The sequence below is a fragment of the Perissodus microlepis genome, chromosome 14 (assembly GCF_051167445.1).
Source record: "Perissodus microlepis isolate ML-2025 ecotype Zambia chromosome 14, ASM5116744v1, whole genome shotgun sequence".
Lineage (NCBI taxonomy): Eukaryota > Metazoa > Chordata > Actinopteri > Cichliformes > Cichlidae > Perissodus > Perissodus microlepis.
The window spans coordinates 291,704-298,003 of NC_140474.1; the positions used below are offsets into that span (position 1 = coordinate 291,704).

At 46.0% G+C, this 6,300-nt stretch overlaps 1 long non-coding RNA gene across 1 annotated transcript; it reads left to right on the plus strand.

Moving 5' to 3' along the window:
* Window positions 1-3,093: 3,093 nt before the first annotated feature.
* LOC146372735 (uncharacterized) lies at window positions 3,094-5,111 on the plus strand. Its single transcript, XR_014802229.1, has 2 exons — window positions 3,094-4,855; window positions 4,935-5,111. It is a non-coding gene; the product is annotated as an uncharacterized LOC146372735 (long non-coding RNA).
* Window positions 5,112-6,300: the final 1,189 nt, after the last annotated feature.

Here is a 6,300-nt window from a genome sequence, read left to right on the forward strand (position 1 = left end):
TCGAACAATCAAGCGTTTCATTCAAAATAGTCAACAGGGTCGCAAGAAGCGTGTGGAAAAACCAAGGCGCAAAATAACTGCCCATGAACTGAGAAAAGTCAAGCGTGCAGCTGCCAAGATGCCACTTGCCACCAGTTTGGCCATATTTCAGAGCTGCAACATCACTGGAATGCCCAAAAGCACAAGGTGTGCAATACTCAGAGACATGGCCAAGGTAAGAAAGGCTGAAAGACGACCACCACTGAACAAGACACACAAGCTGAAACGTCAAGACTGGGCCAAGAAATATCTCAAGACTGATTTTTCTAAGGTTTTATGGACTGATGAAATGAGAGTGAGTCTTGATGGGCCAGATGGATGGGCCCGTGGCTGGATTGGTAAAGGGCAGAGAGCTCCAGTCCGACTCAGACGCCAGCAAGGTGGAGGTGGAGTACTGGTTTGGGCTGGTATCATCAAAGATGAGCTTGTGGGGCCTTTTCGGGTTGAGGATGGAGTCAAGCTCAACTCCCAGTCCTACTGCCAGTTTCTGGAAGACACCTTCTTCAAGCAGTGGTACAGGAAGAAGTCTGCATCCTTCAAGAAAAACATGATTTTCATGCAGGACAATGCTCCATCACACGCGTCCAAGTACTCCACAGCGTGGCTGGCAAGAAAGGGTATAAAAGAAGAAAAACTAATGACATGGCCTCCTTGTTCACCTGATCTGAACCCCATTGAGAACCTGTGGTCCATCATCAAATGTGAGATTTACAAGGAGGGAAAACAGTACACCTCTCTGAACAGTGTCTGGGAGGCTGTGGTTGCTGCTGCACGCAATGTTGATGGTGAACAGATCAAAACACTGACAGAATCCATGGATGGCAGGCTTTTGAGTGTCCTTGCAAAGAAAGGTGGCTATATTGGTCGCTGATTTGTTTTTGTTTTGTTTTTGAATGTCAGAAATGTATATTTGTGAATGTGGAGATGTTATATTGGTTTCACTGGTAAAAATAAATAATTGAAATGGGTAGATATTTGTTTTTTGTTAAGTTGCCTAATAATTATGCACAGTAATAGTCACCTGCACACACAGATATCCCCCTAAAATAGCTAAAACTAAAAACAAACTAAAAACTACTTCCAAAAACATTCAGCTTTGATATTAATGAGTTTTTTGGGTTCATTGAGAACATGGTTGTTGTTCAATAATAAAATTATTCCTCAAAAATACAACTTGCCTAATCATTCTGCACTCCCTGTATATTTATAAAAAGAAAATGTACAAGCTGTGATAAATGTTGCTGATAGAATGAAGAGTAGACTGGTATAGTAAATATTCCTTTATTGGGGGAGAAAATCAGACCATGTCATAACTGCTTTAAGTCATACAGAATAGATATCAGAGCCTTAAACAGGCTGACTTCTGCTAAATGGGTCAAACTGGGCAGAAAGTCTACAAACACATAACATCCTTATAGAATATGATGTAACACTATAGATCAACTTAGCTCAGAATATATAAAGCATATAAACAATTACAGCAATATGATGCAACAAACACAGCAGCTACTGATCCAAAATATTCAAAGCTTCATAGAACTGAAACAAACATTTATTTTTAGCTCCATTCTGCTGCTGATACATACTTTAGGTTTCTGAACATTAACCTTGTTGCTGCCTTTCATAGTGTGTAACTTGAAGGCCCTGAGTACTTTCTCCCACACTGAAAACACTGGATGATAACATTATTTGAACATTACCTAATAAGACTGATTCAGGACAGACAGTTATGTTAAACTTTCCTAGCAGTCCTTCACAAACAGGGAACAGTCTGTCTATTCTCTCCATCTGTCAGCTGCTGCTGGCTCTTCCTCCTCCTCTTCCTCACACACTGCTGAGTTTGTCCTGGTGGATCATCAGGGGTGCAAAGCCTCACAGATGATGTGCAGCAGTGGGTCCCTCAGTCTGTCCTCACTCTGGACACTTGCAGTCGTCACGCATGGAAATCAAATGTGTGATAAGCTGCAGGATTCAAACACAAGTGTAACTTATAAACACATGTTCATACTTTTATTCCACAATCAGAGAGAAAGAAACAGAGAGAGAGTGCAGGACAGACAGACAGGTGACAGTCTCAGGTGTACACACTGCTACACAACAGCACCAGAGAAGGAGGATTTAGTGTTTGTGTTATTACGAGTGCTAAACAAGAAGAGTTCCCAGATGGTCCAGTGGACACATTCAGCTTAACGAGTGAACCGTCAGCTCGTTCAAACACACGTTAAAGTCCGTTTGGCTCGACACCACCGAGCAGAGGCAGCAATATAACATAGCTAACATTAACAGTGCAGTGAATCCTGCTTGTGCCGTGATATTCAGGACTGCAAACCGAGCAGCATCACTGACTTTCAGCTTGTTGTGTTTGTGGATATATGACTGACTTTAATTATCCATGAAATCATCACATTCTCTGTTAGATTAAGGTCGACTATTGAACGGCGTATATTTTAAAGTAAAGGCTTTAAAACCAAGTTAGTACAAACTTCACTAATGTCACATAACTTTGCCGACATGTGGCCAACAGTAATGTTTTAATGTTCTTCATTATTAAACATTTGTACATAAATAAGTGACACAATATTCAGTACTTACTTTTGAAAGTTTACTCTTCGGCGGCTCCGCTTCAGCCGTTTTTTTCGGCAAAATTATCCACACCACCGCCGCGCTATGAAATGTGGGATATGTTGGGCCATGAAGGCTACACCGACCCATCCTTAAAATTCAGGGAAATTAAGGACGCATTTGAGGGCCGCATTTCGAGCAGCCTTTGAATTGGGACAGCCTTCGCCGTGTCGCTGTGACGTAATCGGCCTTAAAATGCGGCCTTTAAGGCTGCAGACCCTGAATTGGGATACAGCCCAAATCCGGTCATTGGTACTTCCTGGCTTGTGTAGTTACTAGCTAACAAAAGCGCAACACTGCCCCTAGCGTCCTGGAGCACTTCCGTTGTGTTTTGGAGTTTGCAAGTGTTTTGGAGTTTGTACGTGCTTTGTCTCTAGGGGCCACCGTAGAAACATTATGGGTTGGCGGAGTCAGACGTGGATCAAGTAGACAATCTTTAAAGTCATTATTCAACACATTGTTATTGTTAAATAAATATCGTCAAATAATCGAGATCTCAATTTCAGTGAAAATAATCGTGATTGTCATTTTTGCCATAATCGAGCAGCCCTAGGAGAAGGTATTGATCAGTCTCTGTGCACTCGACCCCACCCACACCAAAGTGATCACATCTGTATGTCACTGTTTCACACATCATTCTGTTATCAGCAGCTGAATGTCAAACAATCACCTGGATCCAGTGATGATCAATAATTATAGATCTGTTTCTAATCCTCTCTTCTTCTTCAGAGTATTAGAAATAATTTACAACTGCCTTTGATGTCACAGTCTTTATGATAAGAACCAATCGCAGCAGCTCTCCCTGAAGTCATCAATGACCTGAGGATCAATAATTTTTATTGATCTCACTGTCGATGATGTTCTGACTCAGCTGGTTACCAGGTCAGGCTCCTGATTGGCTCGTACTGCACGGTTACTGTGTAACCTTGGTTCTCTTAGTGAGAGACTCTCTCTCCACACTGTTACATATGTACGGGGTACCTTGGTCGTGGCGCGGGGATACTTCTTTAAGATGCTTCGGCACGCCCGGCCACGCCCCACAGCTCACGTATACAACAGTTGTACAGACGTGACGCCGGTGATAGAACGCGTCTCCCAGCAGCCTGACGGTGGAGAGATAGACTACGTTCACTCTGCAGGTCTTAATGCTCAATTCTGATTTTTTGATCAAATCCGATTTTGTCTGCTTGTTCACACTACAAATAAAATGCGACAGCAAACGCGCTGTAGTGTGAACGCTCAAAGCGGCCGCATGCGCAAAAGAAGACGTCACACACAACGGCTCTGTTTAGACCCAGACCAAACAATGTTTGACTGATGGCCTTAATATAAAGACTTCGGACTTTACGTTTCCCAATTTTTGCTTTAAGTTATTTTGTTATTTACATAATAATGTAAATAACCTAATAATGATCCTTATTGCTGTTTTAGAGGAGCGGTGCTTCAAAGGATAGCTGCAGATTTCTGTCAGAATCTGCAGATTATACAGTACAAAGAAAATGTTCACGTTTCTCCAACGTTGTCTTCCCAACAGTTTCACTGACATCTACACTGGATGGCCAGGAAGCGTTTGCGATGTCTTCTCCAGCGCTGATAATTAGCATCTGTCTTGTGTCAGTGACGTAAAAGACGGATTTAATGCGACATGACCTTCAAACAGCAGCTTTCTAAAACATCGGATATGTGTCGGATTCAGTACCACATACGAAAGTGACCCAGGTCGGATTTGAAAATATCGGATTTGTGCTGTTCACACTGTCACACCATGATCGGATATGGGTCGCATAGGGTCAAAAAAATCGGATTTCATGCGCTTTCGCCTGCAGTGTGAACGTAGCCATAGTCTCTCACTAAGAGGACCCAGGTTACACAGTAACTGTCACGGACCCGGTTCCGGGGACTCGGGGTCCGTGAACAGTGTGGACCATTATTATTGTTATTATTGTTATTGTATTGGATGTATGTTTGCTGCATTGTGCTCTTGTGTTTCTTGCTGGTGTGTGTACGTATGGGTGTCTGCGGGTGTGGCTGAAGGATGAAGGACGGCCACCTGCAGACCTGATGGGCGTGGCCCTGCCGGCTGCCGGTCACGCCTAGGTTCTCACACACCTGCTTCTGATCAGGCTCGTCGGGGGAGCTACTTAACAGAGCGATGGAGCTTCCTTCGGCGCAGGATTGTTGAGTTAGACTCCATGTCAGTGTCTCAAGTACTGTTAAGTGTATGCCTGCTGGAGTCGGTGCCATAACGGCTGCGTCTGTTGTTTTTTCCTCAGGAGAGCGGAACACGGGACTGCAGGACGCACAGGGTGGGCGTCGGCACAGGAGCAGAGAGCACGGAATACCAGCACTTGGGAGAAGACACGTCACGGGAGTCGAGGGAGCACTTTGGAGATTTATTGTGTGGTGTACATTTACTTCACTGTAAATAAACCCACTGCTTATTCCACTAAGGCCAGCGTTTGGGTCCTTTCTCTCCAACATTCCCCACGGCTTGCCCTGGCAAACCGTGACAGTAACCGTACGATCTCTAGCTGGTGGCATAAACCTATGACATGTGGGAAATACGCCAGATAGAGAAACGGCGCTACAGGCTGGAGAACTCTCACTCGCCACAGCGAGGGCCGACTGGCGTGTAAGCCAGCAAAGCGGGCAACACGCCAGGGGAACAGCCTACAGTAGCAGGCCAAGCTAGGGATGAGACCTGTCCATCCAAAGAGCCGAAGCCGCCCCGTGCTGTCAACAGACAGGGAGGGGGACTGGCAGCCTAGCCTGCTGAAGTGGAGGGCGGAGCGAGGCGACAACCGAAGGTCCACCCCCAGCACCGTCACCACGTGCTGTCCGCAGACAGAGGAGCCTCAAGAGTCAACTCGAGGACGAGACACTTGTGCACAGCCGGCGCCGCAGGCTGGAACACACACGCTCGCTGGCTGACGTATCAGACACAGCGTGGTCCGGCTGGCGCATAAACCAGCAAAGCTCGGGCAAGACGCCAGGGGGAAACAGCATGCAGTTGCATGAGTAATAGCAGTGGCTCAAGCTGCAGTCAGAGGCGAGGAGCCGCCCCACTCGAGCAATGACAGGAGCCCCGCTGGTCATGTGAACCACGCACGTGAGCTGTGGGGCGTGGCCTGGCACGCCGGAGTGTCTTAAAGAAGTATCCACGCGCCACGACCAAGGGAGCTCGTACCCCTTACATATGGAATATGTAACGGCGTGGAGAGATAGTCTTGATGTGCTGGAGAACTCCAGGGTTGAAGTTTTCATGTTTCAATCAGCCGTGTTCGAGCTCCTCGGGTGTCGATCCGTCCTACACACAGGCAGCTCTGATCACTGCTTGCTGAAGCTTTTAGACCTGAACAGAGTTGAGAGGTCGGAAAGTCGTCTCTGAAACAGACTCAGGAACCTCGAGCTCACTTTGGTCACCAGAACTTTTGCCTGAGAATGTTGTAACCTTGGATAACTCCGACATTGCTCCATGCTCCCGTATCCAGCTGCTCGGTTTACTGTAACGCTGTTTCATCTTCAGACATGTGACCACAGACCCGTGGCCACGGTACTGAAGGCCCTTCTATCCTTTGTGTTGGCCCCAGTGTGTTGATGCGTGCTGTATAAATACAACAGTAATGTGCAAAAGTCTTG